Source organism: Gavia stellata, chromosome 4 (genome assembly GCF_030936135.1).
Source record: "Gavia stellata isolate bGavSte3 chromosome 4, bGavSte3.hap2, whole genome shotgun sequence".
Lineage (NCBI taxonomy): Eukaryota > Metazoa > Chordata > Aves > Gaviiformes > Gaviidae > Gavia > Gavia stellata.
Window position 1 is genome coordinate 61,857,332 of NC_082597.1, and position 20,987 is coordinate 61,878,318.

At 42.2% G+C, this 20,987-nt stretch overlaps 1 protein-coding gene across 3 annotated transcripts in view; it reads right to left on the reverse strand.

Moving 5' to 3' along the window:
- Positions 1-20,987, reverse strand: part of CHST11 (carbohydrate sulfotransferase 11) — a 170,217-nt gene that overhangs the window by 55,628 nt on the left and 93,602 nt on the right. The window lies entirely within an intron of this gene.

Here is a 20,987-nt window from a genome sequence, read left to right on the forward strand (position 1 = left end):
TCTACGCACATAATTTTCCTTTAAAGGCTTGCCTTGCATCTGCAGATTGCTCAACTCCCTCTGCCACTGTGGAAAACTACAGCAAGGGAGGCAGCCGGGTGTCCAGGAACACTGTCGGCGTTGTTCCACCCTCACCTCCCAGCCCCAGCTCCATGAACCACAAGGGGAAAGAAAGCACATCTTTATTCCTCTACAGGCTCGCCTGGATGCTAAATTTTACCTTAAGTCAAAGCAGTCACAGATTGCTTATTGAGAGACGTTCCCACACATTTCCAACAGGTTACCCTGAAGTCCTCAAACTTCCTTAGCCAGGAATAAATATCTACAAATCCCAAAAGATGGTGGAAATGCAACGGGGAATTAAGCACGTTCCACTACTTGACAGGCATGGCACAACTGAGCTCTGGTGGTTAATGTGGAAATCTTGCTTGGCTCTTTCCTTACACAAAACCAAGCAGTGTAGAGACAATTACTCGTAATTTAACAAGTGCTGAAATTTAATGCCCATTGTATCTCGAGAGCTAACAGTATCACACTTCAAAGCAGAAGCCTGTAAAATATAAGCAAGGCTTTTAGGACACTGTTAAATTACATAGGCTAGAGTCCACGTTGGTATAAGAGTAAGTATTGTGTGTCCACTTCCAACAGCCCTATATCTCATGTATTCTTAATAGCTGGAAACCAAGCAGTATGCAGTGGTATAGGGTAATGAATGACCTCTTACTTCCCTGTTTTAACAGGTCTTTATTCCCCTAATCAATCTCATCATTCACACCAGGGGAATCAGCTAAAAGCTCTTTAAAAATACATAGGTGCACTCAGGGCACATCCTGCAGATTTTTCTGAAAAGACAATTTCTGTAAATAAATGTTTAAAATGGAAGCAGAAGCCAAGAGGCTTTGGTGGGAATTGCAACGTGCAAAGGTTCCCTCTCTGGGGGCCAGAGAGCAGGAGGGAGGAAAGCCAATCTCAAAGACATGAGGTGGCATGAAGCACTGCCCTAGGCTTCTCAGAGCTGCTTTCTCCACCCAAAGGGGTTGTCCCCTGACTTTTGCTGGAGAAAATGACTGAGGTAAGAAAAAAGTAGCACTGAGTTACCTGTAATTTCAGGAAGGGAAAAAAAAAAGCTATCGACAGTGAAGGAAGGAGCCCCGCAGAGTTTACTTACAGCCCACTCAACTCGAATGAAATCCCCTGCAATGAGTCAAACGACCTTAGACCATAAGGGCACATTGTAGCTGCACACGGGACCACATGGCGGAAGGCTGAGGTTTGGGAACACCAGCTCATCTGAACCTTGGGCCCCGCTCCAAAGGCATGAATTCAGCAGCACATCACTCTGCCACCTGAGATGCCCCATGCCCCCGAGGTGCTGAGATGGAACAGCCAGGCATCACATGGCACAAAGGACCAAGAGGCGAGCAAATGAGATGTGACAAGTCTGTATTAATCCATGCAGACAAACTGCTCCCTAATTTTCTCTCTTTGCCCTACAGCTGCTCCCAGCAATTCAGCCTGGGAAGGCTGACATATGTTTGGTCAGTAGTCGACTAATCCAGGAACAGCAGGATGCAAGGACAGCTAAAAGCCATGTTAGTCCCATGGGGTCAGTGCTGCGGCGCTTTGATCACAACAGGCAGCCTCGCCGCTGGATCCCAATAGTCTATGAGCAGTGCTGTGCCCAGCAGATCGCCGCAGGATCTGTTCCAGCTTTCTCTGCAGAGGTGTAACACCTCAAAGTAAGACAAAACCCATTCCAGAAGTGTTTTTTAACTAGCTGCCTTAATTGTCAGCAGCTAAAAGCAAAACTTTCTGCAAGATTAAATTGTTTTGAACAAAAAATTGTGGGGAAACCCCTAAATAAAACAGGGGGTTTCCAAAGAAACAGTATAAAGGTATGCAAGCTAAACACGGACAGTACGGCAAGGTGACCAAACAACCCTTCATAGAAAGCCCTTCTCGCAAGTAAGCCGGGCTGCAAAGTGAAATGTGCAAAAAACAAGTGAATTTAACATTGATGCTGCTTGCGATCATTCAGGTTTTTTTCTTGAATGACCCAGATACAGTTTGGCTCGGGGACAAGACAAAATGAAACACGAAGCAGCTCTTTAACACCCAGATTTGTCGTCAATGTTCAGTCCTGGTGCACTGTGTCAGTGAACTTCTCAATCCCTGCTCTGAAGCAAAGCCAGTGCCTTGCAGGAAAAAAACAAAAACAGAAGCAAACCAAAAAGGTATGTAATTATTTAAAATTACATTGATGGTGTACGGAAAAAAAAAAAGAGTAGGGAAAGGTAATCTGGGCAACGTTCACTTCCATATTTTATGAAATTTGAAGGCTGCTCCCTGCTGCTTCGACCCACTGCTAATACTGGTTTTGAATAGGGTCTCTCATTGCGTTTCTCTGTGCCAGTGGACGCTAGACAGCTAACTAATGTATCCTGTAATAAATAAACAAACATCCCCCCTGCCCCCAAACACATGTAAAAGATGGATTGAAATCATTAGGATTTACTTAGCTCTTAAAAGGGAACAATTTTTCACCAGACTACAGAAACCCCCACTGCAATGGAGGGACTAAGGCTGAGATTTTCAGATGAAACGGAAGGAGTTCAAGTACCTGATTTCTATTGAATTTCAAGGTAGTTTGGCCATCAAGCTCCCTTGTGCACCTTTCCCTGAGCCCCTGTTTTTACTGAAAATCAGATTTTTACTAACTTAAAAAGAAGGAACTGAGTAATTGTGGAAGGTTACAAGTTGCTTTTAAAATAGCAGTTTACATAGGGCTTGGTTTTTCCTTCCCAGTGGCTGTACAGTTACAGCCAGAGTAATGCAGCTCTCTGGACATAATCTGGGATGGGGACAAACCTGGTGAAATTCCTTATTCTACCACTAACTTTTTGTATGGACTTGGACAGCCACTTAGAAGTTTACAAGTATTACTGTGTCCAGCAATGTGTTTACAAAAGTGCTGGGACACCTTGTTTCTTTGGATTTCAAATGAGGACAATGAGGTAGTTTTAAACTCCCCTAAAATGAAAGTTTGACAGGATTTGCAAACACTCTGTTGATAAGAGCAAGGATTGCTCTTTACAGCTGCAACTTTCCATCCAAATAATATCAAAGCTCTTTATACACAAGAATGATTAAAGATGAGGAACATGCCTGTGATACAGGTTCATTATTTGCTTAGAGCTCAAATTTGGCAAAGCATGTAAGCACTCCAGGATAGGGGCCAAGGTAATATTTCATTGTGGCAGAATTGAGAAGACTCCCAAGACTTCCTCAGGCTTCCTTTAGGCTATCCAAGGGCTACATGTAGGGTAGACCCTCCTCAGTAGCCAGACTACAAGCGCGTTTTGCCAGGACCTTGTCGAATTCCCAGACAAACGCTTCTTGCATTTGTGCAGGCGAGCATGGGGTTTTTTCTGTCCTTGCCCAGTGTGGCATCGAAGTCACACACAGCATCTGGCTGGGCCAGGAAGGCTGATCTCATGTGCTGTCTCCTGCCTAAGTGGACCTTGATGAAACTACCCCTTAGGCCTCAGTAAAAAATTGAGTATCCCATGTAAATTCAAAGAGGAAAGCGTAGAAGTAATTCCATCTTCATGCAAATTTCCTACCCTTTCCCTTTCCTGCCTCAAGCCACACGATCAAATGCAACAAAAGGAGATATAAATGTCATACGAGAAGCTTCAAATGGCCTTGACTTTCTTCATGCAAGTATCTTCTCTTTGTTTCATTACTTCTGATTTCTGACATAAAGCTTATACAAATGAGGGGGGAAAAGGAAAAAAGAGAGCACTATCAAGTATCCAGCCGCAGTCAGACTGGACTTAAACGAACCAAATTCACATACAAGATTGCAACTCAGAAGACACTTTACAAAATATTTTACTGGTAGTTGCTTACTTTGTGGGCATGCACCGTGCAGGTCACTAAAATTTCTATGACATTTTTGCAGAACTGTATTATCTCATATTTGCCTTGATTCATATATAGGAGGTACAAGATGTAGTGTGCAAAGCTGCCCTCCCACACCTTATGGCAGATCCCAGCTCCTAGAGGCTTCTCGGCACGTCTGGGAGGCACTGCCACTCTTGGAGTCGGTTTCACACAAATGGAGGATAAGAACAACAAGGCACCTGCTGGAGAAGGCTTCTGCCAATTTGCACTAACTAAAAAGGCAACTGCTTTTCGGCAGAACGAACCTCAGCTTCCACAAACCTTAGCAGTTCCTTCATTGAGCTGTGCTGCATCCTTAGTGAATTGGCCACTGAGAATTTGATCCTAAATGTAGCGCAGCCTTTCAATCAAATTCCCCTTATGTGCTGAACCATAAGCTTGCCAAGCAGTAGGAATGCTAAAGCATTAAATAAAGAACATTCTCAGCAGTCAAGGCCAAGGTTAAAAGCATAAGGAATGTGAGGACTTGTTTTTGCAGTGAATTTATTGTACGGGCAAAGTAATAAACCATTTGCATTTGAAGGATCTATAGCATAATGATGTAAATTAGTAGTGCTTCTGCTGATTTTTTTTTTAACACAGGGAAACTTTTTGTTATCTTTTACAAGGGCTCTACTCATACTCTTTCAGCCCCTGTGGCACTCCAGTGAAGGCAGTTTCTGTATGACTGCAGTGGTAGGCTTGGAGCACTATCTCACAGTTACACCTTCAGAGCACCAAACCACCACACAGAGAAAACCCCTTTTTTCCCCAAACTTCCAGCATTCCTTAGGGAAGGAGGAGGGTGGACTGTCTTTTTCACTATTATTTATCATTTCTTTAATAAACTACTTCGAAAAGCATCTGATTTTTACATCAGGCTGAAGAGGGCTTCCCTTTTTTTGGACACAAGTGTACATGGGCTCTGGTTCAGTCAGTCGGAGGCAGAAGTCCCCATCTGCAGATGTCTACATACCTGGGGTTCCACTAGCAAGCACTCAGGCTCGCAAATTAAAAACCTGTCTAAAAATCTGACACTATTCATGCACTCAAATGCTTTTAACAATATGGGTCTGATCCAAAAGTCCATTAAGGCAAATGGAAAGACGAATTGATTTTCCACTGACTTTGTATCAGGGCCTAAACTTGCAGCACTGGTCTAAAGACCATCTAATTCCCTCAGCTTTTAAACCAAAGCTATTCAAAGCTTCAATTTACAAACGCAGGCATTATAATGGGGCATTCAAATGCTGCTAGCGGATTCTCAAAATTAGCTCTTTGGCCTGTAAAATACACATGAAGCATACCTTGGAGCCAATATAAACATCCAGCTGCAGAGATTTCTAAAAAATCTCATTATGATTGGTCTTAACAAAAATATGTTACCACTTGTGACTACTAAAGTGTGAGAGAACCAGAGGAATGAATGAGAAGGCAAAGCTGAGTGACCTCACTTCAATTCCTGTCTATCTACTACTTCTAACTTGCAAAGCCTGCCTGGCGAGGTGAAGATGGCTGACAGCTTTCCAGGACAAGATAACTCACAATGAGACAGGAATTCATTAGCAGTCAAGGAAAACACTACGCTACGCAACAGGTGATCAAGAAACTGGCACTGTGGAAACCAGGAAAGGATTAAAAGATGTTTTGCAAGGTGAAAAATGGTACAGAGATGAAAGTGCGTGTATTTAAAATGAGGGTATTTCAGCAGAGCACCTCTTAAGTTGCTTATGGTAAAGCAAAGGCTTCCTTCCACACAAGGACTGACACAAAGGCCAATCAGTTAAGGATCACTGCGGCAGCTAAACTAAAACATTTATCTGTTCCCCAAAACATCAGTGAGAGTTTGAGCCCTCTGCCCATTTCCAACGCCACGGCATGTGCTCTTCGAGGCAAAATCCGCTTCAATGGGAACAAACTCAACAGCCACTGAAAGGACACAGAAAGCGAAAGACTTAAAGGAAAAGAAGAGCTACTAAGTTCTCCTACCTTACAAAAAAAACATAAAGCACATATTAAAATTTACAGTTAATAATCAGCAGAAAAACTCCGCCAAAACTGCTGTACCTCTTCTTGTAGCCTTTTCTAAATACACAAGAATCAAAATTTAATGAAAGCTTGAGGCTGCCAAGTTTCCAAACTTGAGCAAACAATACCAGGTCAAGAGAGCATCTGATCCCAAACACTCCTATTCCTCATCTCCCCGAGAGGTCCTGGGTTACAAAAAACTACTCTTTATTTAAGAGTGCCAGAGATAGCTCTTCTCCATCAGCAGATCACTAAGGACCTTCATGAGGTACTTCCTTATTAGCTCTGTGTTTATCACCAGCCGCTGCTGTCCCAAGGAGCCCAGCATGCGCTGCAAGCTGCAGCAACAAAGCCGTCCTGGAGAGCTGAAAGGGGCCTTTAAAACGCTGTTCACAGCAGGGCGAGATGGAGATGGACTCCCTGATTATAGAGTTCATTGCCCGACAGTGCACAATACATCGTCTGTCTTGGAGGCTGCGCCCTACATTCACTGATATTAAACCCCTCTCAATAGGGAAAGGCAGGGATGCACCTTCAGGCGGTGTCTTGTGATACACCAGCATCTCACCTCCAATTTTTCTGCAGCAGGTTGTGAACCAGCTGCTGAAGCCATTTTCAAAAATCCCCCCAAAAAGTGGTTGACATTAAGACAGCAAAGCAAAGAAGTCAGCATCCCTCTGTGCTGGGATTATGGGCCCTGGTGGGCAGAGCTTTGAAGAAGAAAAATGCTATAATGACATCTCCACTACTTGTTTCATAGCAAACATTCCCCAAGACTGATGGCGTTTTTCAATTTACTAATGGAGAGGGGGGGACACCCCCCCCAGTCTGAGTAGAACAGGAATCTCAGTCTCTTTTCCTTCTCTCATATCCTCTATATTCCCCTTGGAAAAAATTATATGGAAATATTCAAACAGTTGTTGTATTGATACTGGGAAGTAAGAAGATATGTCACCGAGGGCCTTTGCCAGGCTGAAATCCCAGAAGACAGATGACTAGCAAATGCTTACATCTTGCTGACATATTCCTCCGATAATTTTTACAGCGTGTTGCTGAATGCATTATGAGAATACAATGCCTGCTATTATGCTCAGCTCTCACTGTTAACACATTTATACCAGTGTTTCACTTTGTCGTGTGCTGGGTGACTGAAAATTGCTACGGACACTAGGACTTGAATGTACTAATGCTAGTAATTTCCACAGCATCCAGCTGCTTAACCAAACAGTATCTCCATAGTCTCTTTCGTTTCTTTCAAAAGATCCTTTCTCACATGTCAAGGGGGCAACTTTCAAGGCTTAGCATGAGCAATTTGGACACCCAGCACCCATTTAGGAGATGCCTGGCATACTCTGTTGAAATTTGTTTTGTTGGTATATAGCTTTCTCTTCCCCACATACATTACAGTTGTTCTGATAGATCTCAGTTATGGGTGTATCTACAACAGATTCACTGCTGCTGGGCAGAATAAATTAACCTGCTCCGAGATTGACATTGCCATCATTAGACTATTACCATCACCCAAATGTGAAGTTGTTGCATGGATCGCGGTGCTGTGCTTTAGTTGCTGTATATATTTTCCCTTCTAGGGCTGAAAACATAAAGGCTTGCAAACACACAGCTCTGTCTTTCAGTGGCTGACTGCTGTGTTGGGCTGAGGATTTTTAATTGGCTATTTGTTTTGAACAAAATCCTAAGCATCACTAATGAAAAACAAAACACCTTTGCAAAAATTTACTTTTAGTCAAAAAGCTATTTTTGCCCTCAATGTAGAGGTGGCCTGGGTAATAACATTACAATAAAGAACTAAGTAGGGAGCTAAATGTCAGACCTGCTTCAGTGCATAAATCACCCTTAAAGTGTACTGGTTCTGGGGAAATTGGTTTTAACAGCACATTTCACCACAGACATAATAAAAAAGGAAATTTTTCTGCCCATGTTGAGCTGTTCAGGATGAAAAGAGATTTGGGGGTTCATTCAGGAGAATTTGCTTTCTCCTTTTTTAGGCTGTGGGATGAACAAATAGCCACTCATGTCAGCGCTGCCACACATGGCAGTGGGTGGTCTTGCAATGATCATAAAAACCCTAACTTTGGCTTTGGTGACTCCCAGTGTACTTTAGGCAATTCCCTGAGATACAGTAGAAGGCGAATGACTTTAATGAATCCAAATGTAGGTTTAGGACAGAGGTCTGAACTTCCCAACTGCTTTGTATGCAGGTATTCACCCTGCAGTTACACAAGCCAGAGGCATAAGGTACGGTTACAGAGCACAGGGAACATATGCTCATTTACAGACACCCTCATCCTTTCCCTTTTATCCAGACCAAGGCTACATCGCTTCCTGAGGTATGCCACAGACGATGAGATCATGAGAGTTGTCCCTATCCCTTGCAGACTTCTAATCAGATGTAGAAGTAGGAAGGAAAATAATTAAAATATTTTAGTTGAAATTCATTGTAAAGTTCATTTTTGTCCACTTAGGAGAGAGATTCCTAACTACCACACACTACATCAGATTTATTAAAAAAAAAAAAAGTTATTTCAACAATGTAAGCATTTGAATAAACTGGATTTTTTTAATCCAGTTTGTGAATTTTCATGGAGATTTAATGACATGAAAGATTCTCGTAAGCCTATTGCAGTGTGGTCTCCTAAGCTGCTGGAACACATTCTCAATAACAACTTCCTTTAGGATTAGAAAGGAAAAAATAGATCAAAACAACACATTCAAGAAGTTTCCCAATAATGTTGTCTGCAAAACAAACAGACCAGGAAGTTAGACAGTACAAACTGGAGAAACAGTTTTGAATACTTTGAGAGCTTTTATTAGAGAAAGTAACATTTTGCTTGCATCCGTCATTCTCCCAAGCAACAGAGAAGTTCTCCCAGTGACCTCCAGCACTTTTGCTGTCAGCAGTAGACAACCTGCCTGTACGACTATCCAGTCCAGTTACTTCAAATACATAGACTGTCTTGCATTAGGAGCATATGGTCAGATCTAAAGTTCACCCCTGCAGTCAACTAGAATTATATCTATTGACTTTAATGGGGATTTAAATCAAACCCTGCTTCTTATCATCAGCTGTATATTAACCGTTTAATTCTTTAAGTGTCTGACTTGCAAAATGCCAACAATCTCTAGAGAGGCATGGGGCAGCTCATAGCATGTCTCTAGTTTTCTGTTTCTCCTGGTTATTATTCTAAACTATTCTTCAACAACTGCATCACAGACAAAAGTAAGTTTTAGAAGAAATAATTCATTAATAACAGAACTTGTGTGCCTTATCAGCCTCCTAAGCTTTTATGTGCCAAGAAAGACTCAGCTAAACCCGGTGGGCTTAACACCGAAACCTTTAGACAAGCCAAACTCCCCCTCAAATCCATGGCTGAGTAGCACCCAGCTCACTGCAAACAGATGATGAATTGAAGATCATTCTTCAGTAAGGCAGCAGATGGGTCAACTTTCCTAGTAATTCAGGGTGTTCCTTCAGAAAAGGCTGCTGTCATGTGTGGAAATGACCCTGAATGGGAAAGTGGCTTTCGGTGAACTCTCAGGAAATTTCTGTTGAAAACCCTCAGCAGACTGCACCAAAGTCAACTTCTACCTGCAGCTAAGAGAGGGCTCAGCTCTGCGTAGAGGTCCTGCAAGACTGTTTTTCAAATTTCGCTGAGCAGAGCTGCAACACAGCCCTGCTGAAGGACGGGAGATCCAAGAGCAGCAATGGTGGGCTCTGAGCTCAGTGCTGTTACTGTGGAATGGTCCTCGTGGCTGGATTTACCAGGGGCATGGCAAGGGACAGGTTAATGGGACTAGCTCCAACCCACACAGACTTCAGTATGTCCTCCAGATCACCTTCAGGTCTGTCATTGCCATCATAACTTCAGCCAGCGTTAGTAAAGAAACTATTAAGAGAGCCATTTAATCTACCAAAATCGTTACTGTTTGCCATACAGACACACCAAAAAGCCATCAGCTGGTCTCCATCACCTTTTTGGGATCATCTTTACAAAATACAGAGTGCTAAATAATGCTGCCAATTCAGAGAGCTCCAGTGAGGCAATCCCCTCTAGAGGGTTAACAGAAATAAACTCTTCTCAGGCACCTAAAGCACTGAGAAGAGCAGGTATCAGTCCAAATTTTTATCACTCTCCTTACCAGAAGGTGCAGGATCTATAAGGCTTCTTCGCCTTTTTTTTTTTTTTGCCTCAAAAGGGTCGAGATGAGCACGTCCCCAGGGACAGACACTACCTACCACTCTGCACATCACTGTGCAGCAAAGCCACACGCAGCAAGCTCCGCTTCTGCTTGAACACACTAATAAAAGGTGCTACATTCTTATCCACTGCCAAATGTGGCATTTGTTGCCAGCAATATTAATCATGTTTCCAGACACAGAAAGCCACTAAAAGACTCGTTAATAAATTAGTAGGGATATTCATACTGTAATTTAATAAAATGATAACGACTGCATTTTCTCACTGTACGGAGTATGCCTTGCCTCCCTGCACCAACGTCTATCTACTAAGCTACCTTAAAATAAATTTCATTTATTATGGCTTCATACAAATCCCATTACTTGCTCAACAAACAGTTTTGTTTTCCTGCCTGGGCATCTCTCCAAAGACAGGCTGCTGTGTATGCTTTTGTAATTACTGATACACTGTATAAGAAACTATGGCGTGTTTCTGACAGACTAATTAAAGGCGAAGAACAGCCTTCCTGAGACCTTGATTCAATTGTTATTCTCCCCTTGGCTTCCTCTGCGATCTCCACCACGTGATGTAGTCTCTCTATACTTTATTTCTCCAACTGTGAAACAGGGATGGGAACCTCTCATCTGGCTCACCTACTTCTGAGACGAGATCCTCATACAAGGGGCCACGGTTTCAACTGACTCCCCAGTGCTCCTATAATATATGTGTGGTTTAACAAAGGCATAGGGCAAACTCAAGCCTTCAGGTCAATGCGGGTCTCCTCGCAGGCACCTCCAGCGGTACAGCAAAGTACAAAGTACTTTGCAAATCTACTGCTGTCACAGAGGGAGCAGCAGACAACAAACATGGCGATGGGAAGATAGACCACAAGAAAATAAGCCATCCACCCATGCCCTGAGCCGCAGCCCCGTTTGTCCCACAGGTCTGCATGTCCTCTCCCCTCAGCTCACACCCAAATGAAAGCTCGCTATCTGCGACAATGCTCCTGCCCCACCACTTCTCCGTGCAGAGCTCTCCTGGACTCCCACACCATGCCCCTTGCAGGCTGCAACACCAGGCAGCTGCAGAGCTTAATGGTCTTTCTTCTCCTCCCTCCTGGAGGAGAAAGCTCGCAGTCATTTGTCTTCTACTCCCTTGTCACCTCCCTGCCTCAGGGAATAGCCTCTGTTATTTTTTCCCACCCCAGTTTATTTCATTATGGAGTGGCAAAAAAGCTGCCCACAGTTATTCATGCTGATCATATTTTTTCTTCTTATTCCAGGACATGATTTAATCTTCACTCTTCCTTTATTGAGTTGAAATCTGGGCTTGTTGGGAGAAAGAGGATGGGTAAAGGAGCAAGTTTGGGGTTTTTTTCATGGCTTTGCCTGCATGCATTTCAGACTTTTCCATAGTTCTCAGTTAATAACTGTTTGGATACTGAAACTGCAGCCTGCCTGATCACCAGAGCCCCATTTTCATCCCACCGAAGTCCCTAAGAGGACTCCCGTTGGCTGTCAGGCTGGGGCTCTGCCACTCCCCTGGCCAGGAGGGTGCCAGCAGGCAGCGGCATGCCTCCAGCCAGAGAACGGCTGCAGACCTCAGCTCCGGAGGCTCCTAAACAAGTGTTTAAATGCATGAGTGGAGACCTAAAAGCAACCTTTTCTTCAATCGCATGTTTTAGACTAAATTATAAATTTTCTACAGCTCTGTCTGGGTAATGTTTTCATCTGGTTTTCTTACACAGTAACAGTGAAGAGCAGTAACTGTTATCCTCACCAGGAGATCCAGGGAAAAAAAAGAGGGGGGACTTTAAAAGTTCATTACAGAAATTCCTGTAGTTTTTGCAGTATCTTTGTGCACATTAAAAGAAACAGCTGTCATTTTAAACCAGAAGTCATGTGTTTGGATTAAATATTTCATGCAAATGTAAAGTTTGGAGGAACAGTTCAAGCTGAAATGTCAAAGCAGCCTCCAACACCACTTGTATCAGTTGACTGTGGAATTTTATCTCCAATCCATTAGAGCAATGCAGAGTTTTTCCTGACTAAGCACAATTTTTACCCAATTTGCACCTTTTAAGCACTATTTTAAGTGCATAATATTAACAATAATTATAATTGAGTAGACAGATAAGGCTAAGACTTCATTTACAGGGCTGGAAGAAAGTAACTTATCTTCCCAGAAGCAGCATGAGATAGGCAAATATTAACATAAAAGCAAAGGTCAAATTCTGTATCAACTATCACATGTAGAAGCATTCAGCACTATTATGTCTATTTTATGTCAGCTAAGTATGTGACCTTTTGTTCTAAATACTTTTATCATCCAATTGGAATAAGTTGACAATGTTTGCCTAGTATAATTTTCTTTATTTTACAGGAATTTATCATGCCAGAGAAGGGTTAAAGCATACAGGCTAGGCTGGGAAGTCTTAATTTCTCTATCCTCTCTTCACGTGGAGAAGAGATGAAGATCGCTGGTGATAGAGAGCAGAAATTGAAGTAGGATGAGGCAAAAGAGAACAGGCAAAATGCTGATGAGAGATGTATATATCATACTAAGCTTTACTAAGAGGTAGACTAAGTCAAGCCCCATAAAGTGGGGTCCTGACTTTATGATTTTTTCTGAAATAGATTAGGACACAAAAAAGAAAAGGAAAAAAAGGATTTCCTTTCCCAGCACCATACTGGTATTTTTTTCATTTTAATACTGATTTGGCAAATGTAACCATGGAGTATGTTATCTGGACAGCACAAAGACCAAACAAGTTTGAGACTACATGGTGAGCACGTTTGGAAGAGCTTTTGCAGCTCCTAATAAGCCAGAGGGGGAAGCATGCTCAGTAATGGTGTTTCCAAGCAGGACATCCGTAATCCTGACTGACAGGGAATCTGGAGTCCCCTGGAGCAACCCAGAGACTGTGGCTGTTACAGGTAAACCACACCAGCCATAACGAGCTATTACATTCAACCTAGCCTAATAAGCTAGTTGTTTTTTCCCCTCGAGCTGTCTTTTTCCCCCCTACACTTCAAGCCTGAATAATACAAACTTACTCCGCCTATGTCCAACCAGGAGCAGCCTCACTGTCTTTAGCTACAGCTCAAGGGAGGAGCCTTCAGCTCCAACATCCCTTCCATGCAACCTACGGGCTCCAAAGCTGTGCCCGGGGTAATAGCTAAAAGCATTGCCAACCTTCAGATAAAGCCAGTCTGAAAACATAATTCTGGATCCTTTCCTAGAAAGCAGCTTTTTTTTCCCCTCCCCAACCTAAAATGCCAGGAAAATACGGCAGGTTGTAAAGGATGCCAAAGGAGAGCGTGGAAGGAGTCCCTGTGCCTTCCCAGCCTGGCAGCCTCTCCTCTTTGCTCTCTGAACTGAGGCATTAACTGGGTGAACACGACACAAATAGAGTAACAAGAAATACACTTTGTAGTCAAAGGTTTCCACATCCTTAAACTTCCAGGCTGCCATGTATTGATGACAGATAACACAACATTAAACTTTGCAGGTGTCACCAACATATATTACGGGTACAGCAGCATATTCTGTATTTATTCTCCCATTTCTGGAAGAGTTGGTGCCTTTAATACTTACATCCGGACAAATACATATTAGTCTAGTTGCTACAGAAGCAGGAAACATGAGGGGTCCAGTTCTGTTCTCCCATAAATGCTTCCATTGACTTTAAGAAGCCTATAAAGCCCATGCAAAGGCAGGATCAGGTCTGTTTCCATTAGAATATAAACTCAGTGTTTTAAAGAGAAACAATGTGTATGTACAAAAGGAGGAATTACAACTCTCCCAGCACTGCCTGCTTTCACTGTAAAACTCTACACACTACATTTGGAGCTTGTATTAATAGTTATTTTATTCCACCTGCATGTTTTTCTTAGTAACAGATCTATGCAAAGCTGATGATTTGAAAGCAGGACTCTGGTGAAGGTTTTGGTTTATCACCAAATGTTATTGCTCTTTCCTTCAGAACCCCGTGTAGGTTACAAATACATTTTGTTTCAGCTATTATGCTGATAAATGAATTTTCCTTTTACACAAAGAACTACTTAGGAGAAAGCAAACTGCGATGTGCAGCCTCTGCAGCACTCAACATCTTCTGTGCTGAACTGCTGCAATAGCTGACTCTTGCTGGTAAACACCACGGTCTCGAGGCAGAGGGTATCAGCTGAGCCACTCAGCAAACTTCAGCAAGCATGTTTCAGTACAGAAGAGACTTGGACCTAAGCAGCCCCATCCTTCCACCTCTTTGTATACAAAACCCTGTTGACCCAGCAGCGTCAAGCTCTCAGGTGCACTGAAAGAAAGAGGGAGAGAAAGAGGAAAGAGGGAGCGCGAAGCAGAGGAGAGAGAAAAGATCCCATGATGCTGTAATTTCCAGGGTGGAAACAGCAGACTTACCTCCAGCTACCACTGCAACTTTTTTATGTTATGAAAGCTGAGCAGGAAGAAAGTGAAAAAACTGAAACACAATAGCTGTACAGAAGCATGCTGATAAGAAAATGACTGGCATTTATGGTGAAGATTACTGACATTTTCACCATGCCTATTTTGTCAATCTTGAAAAGGCCTGGCATGTCAGACATTTAATGAATCACGCAACACATCACCTTGCCAACTGAGTGCAATCAAGATCAAGCAAATGGGAATAGATTTCAATGAATGTGACATCAGAAACAGCCTACTTGATGAAGACATGGGCAGCTTCATGTTAGAGCAGCATTTAAACAATCCTGCTGAAGGGCAGGCTTAGGGCAAAGGCTTATGAGGAAAATCAAACGTGAAGGAGAAGTGAAAGTCCTCTAAAGCTGAAGCTGAAACTCAAACCTTTGTACAGATAGCCAAAACTGTCACTGTAGCACCTCCGTAAGCAATGACTAAACTGACCCTCCTTTGCAAACTACAGTGTTTAATACTGTGACCACTTCAAATCCTGCCAACTGTGAGTCTGCTCTGAGCCACAGAAAACTTACCCACTCCGTTGGAGAGATTTCTAATGGTTAGAGTTTTCTCCTTCTTAGCTGGAAATCTTATCTTAAAACTCAAACAATGCCTAATAAGCCTAGAAAGCTTATTAGATAAGACATAACTTCATTAGAAAGGCTGCTGGGATACTGATTGAATCAGGAGACCAGAGACAAATCCAGAATGAAGGTTTCCATGAATTTAAGGATACCCAGTTGGCCTAATTTGTTCATTCTCTCTTAAGTAATATTTCATCTATTTCAATCTCTTAGACCAAAACTTTTCTGCTGTATTTATTACAAACATGCTTTATTTATAACACTACATTAATAACAAACACCCAGAGCTGTTGAAACACGTGTATAAATATAGAAATTATTGCCCAGTGTAAAATGTGAAGTTTTCAACCAAACCAGATGCCTTTTTTTTTTTTTTTTTCCAACACAAGGTTGGAACAGTTTTGGTCACTTGTGAGAAACTCAAAGCAGACAGGAAAATGAAGGTTGTCATTTCACTCCAAAGGGCAGAGAGCAGTATGTGGGACGATCCATGGTACTGTCTCTCCCCCACTCACTCCTGCTGCTTAGCTATCAGGCAAGATGGTTGCAGCCTGCTCAGTCTCAGTGGTCAGTATCGTTTTGTACAAATAACTAACATCCATTCTAGCAGAAAGTGGATCTGGGGTCTCTTGACTCCAAAAACTAGTGTCCTAAGTCACAGACCTGATGCAACATCCTTCATATTGCTACATTACAGGCATTAGCTACATCCACCAAGCCATCAGGTAAGAGAAACCCACCAGCAATTCTCCTTCTGCCAGTGGTGTGAATCTAAACCTGAAAAACAAGAACAAAAAGTCGCTGTGTTTTACTTCCAAAGCACAGACATGGCAAACAGCACTCTTCATTTGCTCCCATGTGCATCAGCCAGAACCTCTGGCAACTCTGGTGGCAGAAAGCATCATGCAGGTCTCTCTAAGCCATTTCAGGCAAGGTGAGATGGCATTCCCCTCCTACATTCATCACCACGTTAACCTAAACCCCAGCTAACGATGCCTGCAGTAGATTAGCAAGCACTCATGTAAACCCTTCTGCCAGCTGGACTGGGGTGGCGCAGGGGACAACAACAGGTGGAGTCTGTACTAGTCTCAAACGGCATCCTAGAAAACAAAGCGAGTATCTCTTCTAATAAATCATCTCTGATGGCCTCTGCTGGGCCACGCAGCCCAAAGAGGATTCGAATTGGTGTAATTTAGACATTGAGTGGTAGAGAGAGAGGGGTTGTACATTAAAGATTTAACTCAAAATTTCCTTTCTTGGTTTTGCAGTTATTTAAAACTTGAGAGTTAATCACTTTTTCTCTCTTCCTCTCTTTGAATCTTCAGTCTGTAAAATACATACACATATATTCCCTTGGATTTGATTACTAAATGGGCCCATAAAGTAATATGAAACAAGTCTAAATTATACTCTAGCTCATGAGTTTGACTTTAAGGTTAGATGGCTGGTTTTAGTACATTGGAGTAATGACCTTAAAAAAGAAAAGCTGAGTGCTCTGAGGCCAACACAGAGCATACTTGCACACTGGGAAGACATTGCACCGGGATTAAAAGTGCCCACAGCAAGGTGAGAGGATGCTAAGTCATTGATGTTCACATTGTACTAGAGATCCTCTGATTGATGTACAGAAGTATAGAGAATTATTAACTACCGAGACACTAACTGTGAATTTATGAATAATGAAGAAAGCAAAGGAAGAACAAGCACATAGTTCATTTTCCCTAATCACTGCCTCTTCGGTATTCACCCACACAGTCAGATTGGCAGATGGCAACTACAGCTAATATCTTATGTAAAAAGGATGAAGATTTAGTAATACAGCATTCCCCATAGAAGCCTCAATTTGGCAATTTATTCAAGTTTGCTCTTGAAGCTTGGCACTTGCCTAAGAACGCCGCTGAATGAAGGTCTCGGCATCCAGCAGCGCAAGAAGCCAGGGGAACGCAGAAGCCAGCAAAGCCCAGGAATTACGGTGAGGGGTGCAATAAAAAATCTTTAAAACACTGACTGAGAGCCTCACTCAATACAGCATGAAAAGCTTCAAAGGTGAACAGCATCCTGTGATAAGTCCAGCCCTTTCATGTATTGAAGAATACATTAGAATTTGCTCTGTGTTGCTGGAAGGTAGCAGGGGTTTCTCTACTGGTTTTCACTTCAGTGTCCCTTATATCACAATATTTATTTAGTGTACACACCTAATGAGCTCATGGCATGTCACCAAGGCTCCTAACCTGTTAATATGAGTTCAGGTTCTTGAAAGAACAGTAATTGCCAGGTGTCTCGCAAGCAGTCAACTCATCAAAAAAAGGGTCAAAAGAGAGTTCAGGAAGCAGACAGCAGAGACAACACCTAGCAAATCCAATTCCATCTCTATAATGCCAAGGAACAAGACTGAAAATTACTACATTGCAGTACCAGAGGTACCTTGACGTTTGGTGGTGAGACATAACTATAAAGCTTATTTATGACTGCAGCAGCCATAACGGACTTCTTTTTTTAGGTTTTATTAATCCTTTCTAGTCTCATGTTAACAGGCAGGAATCTCATCTCTGTTCCATTTTGAACTGATTTAGGATATAGGACTTACTGCATACTGCTCAAATTTAGGGGTATAGCTTAGAAATCATTACTTACAGCAGCAACTACCAATGATAAAACAACTATTGTACTCTTGTGACAGGGGTTGACAGCATAATGCAATTTTTAGGACTTCAATTTTGGGTTTGCTAGGATGTCTGCAATACAGGGGAAAAATAACCAAGCAACAGAAATGGTATTCTGCCAGTGGTTTTCAAGGCTTTTATCAAAAGATAGAGAATTATCTATGAAGGACATGTTTTCCACGTGAGCTTAGATATTAATTTATATGGCTATCTACAGAGATCACTATTTATCAGATCACAGTGTCCCAACTGACGGAAGCATTATGTATTCCAAATTCAGGGAAATCCTGTGTTGTTCCAGGTTTAGCCTTAAATTGGTAGTAAATGTTGAATTTTTTAATGGTGATCACTGTATATCCACCCAAACCACGAAACCACCTTGAAGCATTTACAGAAACTAAAAACGAGAACTTCCCTCCTTCAAAACATGCCTTAGCTCTGAAAAGCATTAATGCAAAACCAGCACCATGCTACTCCACAAACCTGCTTATTTATACACAATCCTAAGTGATTAAAAATAAACCCCAAGCCCCGGCCGCCCAAATTTCTGCAGGATTTTGCTGCTTTCAACCCTTCAGAATCAGTCCCGATAAAAAGAAAAGCCCATCTTACATCCTATTTCTCCTTTTCCACCATCAAACAATCCCGTTGAGAGTATTTCAGACTCAAGACAATTACCGCCACAACAAAGGCAAGGAGTTCAGCAAAGTTATTGCATTCATCCTCTGAGACACTGGCAATGGGGGCAAAAAGAGACCAAACTGGAAACTACAGTGCCTGCACCAGCCTCCCTGTGGATGTTATTTACCCTGCTGAACAGTTGTTTCTGATTACACAGTGAGGCGGGGAAGAAAAAGAAGAGATAAAAATTTGTCCAATTTTCAGAGCCCAAACTGAGCTTCTAAAGGACAAGCTCAAGAAGCCTTTCCCAGTGTCAGCTAAGAGCACACAACCCCCGTATTTAACATTTTTATACAGCAGCTATTTTATGCCAGAGTTATGCTTTCAAATTCCCCACGGTGCTGTCTGCCTGGAGTGCTATTTATAGCAATCCTAAAAAACACACCTCCACCACTGTCCTGGGACCATAGCTTCAGAAATGAGCACAGAGAGGGAAGAACATGCTCCTCTCGCCACCTCCACAGCATGACATTCCCATCCAAACACCAATTAACTCAATGGCCCTCTTACCTTAACAGAGCCAAGAGGAGGTCAGGCTTGGCTACATGAATACAGCAAATAACATCAGCACCACTGAAAGATGGGGCTGAATGAAGACGTATGCTGGCCTTCAAATTTAAGGCGTACAGATGCTTTGAGGACAAAGGGGTCCATCCAAGTCTTAAGGTCAAAATCTAAGCTCTAGTGTACATCCCTGCAGCTTTCTAGATAAGATCTGAAGAAGTACATACGATAGATAGATGATGTATGCATATGATATACAAGGGACCTTGCGCTAGCAACACTCCGGTAAAACACTTGGTGCCAAGTGGCTGCTGAGCGAGAGAAAGGACACAGAAAGCAGATCAAGGCCCAGCCAGATGATTCAATCTAGGTACAGGATCGATAAACTCAGCAGCAACAAAAGCACATTAGCATTTCTTCACCAACCTTGACCCTTCAAAACCTGCAGAGGCGGGGAGAAAATGCTATCACGAAGAGCCATCGCAGTGGGCTGCCAGAAGTTTCTAATGAGTCCTGGGCTGCCTACAGCCAGAGTACTGGGAGCCGTTGAGTAACAAAAGCAAAACCAGGAGATGTTACTTTATAAAACACAGTGAGAAGAATTTAAACGTTGTTCAATGGAATGATGCACTGTTCCATGTAATTGCTTGTTTGATAAATAGTAGGCAGTTACAGCTCACATTTTTAGCCTTGAATTATTGCCAAACTGAGTTATTTTGTGAGGTAGAACTGAATCAGCAGTTCACTTACAAAAATTAAGCCCTGGAGAATGTGAAACTGAAGTATTTCTATTCATTAAAGAAGCTATTGCCGCTAGATAATCAGCATACAGTCACAGCCCAGAAAGGTGGAATATTTATGTGCCCCAATCACTTTTCCTGAGATTCATCTGGCATGCAAATTGTCTGCAGCTTGATAGCATCCCTTAAATTTATTTCCCCCAAAGATTTACAGCCGTGTCCTAATCACTGCTCTGCACCACAGGGCCACAGTGCTCATACGACATCCCGGTAGCTGACTGTAGCTCTCTGGGTCACCCCCATGAACCTTACTCTAAAATCAAGCAGTAAAGACAAAGGTTATTTCTGCACCAGATATAGCGTTAAAATTTAGGAGTCATTTAGTGCTGCATAGAAACAAATGTCGTGGTTGCCATCCCACTCACCGCTGACACACGTCCTGATCCTCAAGGCACAGAATTACTTGGCAGTCACAGAAAATGTTGCAAGGAACTCACGGCTGGATACTGTTCTTTTTGCCCGGGTGACTGTCCCCAGACAACAGCAGCGGAAGCTGTAACATATCTGACTTGTGGTTAAATCCACATCTGGCAGTTCAGCATCCTTCAGAAAATAAAAAATTCATGTCTATACATATGCATAAATTACTTTTGGAACACATATAACAAAATAAATTGGGCCACTTCATATAGGTAATAGTAGCAAGGGTAATTTGCTTCACAAAGGAAAAAAAAAAAATTATATATTTCCTTCTATAGTGTGAATTCATTTCCTACTGGATAATATTAGCCTGAGTTGGAATATGTGCAAATTTTAGTTCCAAAACAATTACATGTTTTGGAGCTGATATTTCACAACTCATCAGAAGCAGAGACTGAAGCTTTTGATGCTTTAAAAGGCAATGTCTCATTTTTCCAAAGATAATTACAATGTCCCTTTCTAGCTTGCAGAGATACTGAACCATCAGACTTTATTTTCAATTTTGTAACGGTTGAGAAAAAAACTGTGTAAAGTAATTTGTAAGAGTTCCTAAAATTTTAATTTCCTCTCTCGGAGCCTTTCTGGTTACTGGAGAGTAGTTTTACAAACAGAACAGTATTGATGTAAGTTGAGAATGATGCAAAGTTGAGAGTAATCCTAAATCCATGCTGAAAAGCCTTTATATCATACAAATGAAGTGTGTACCTCTTA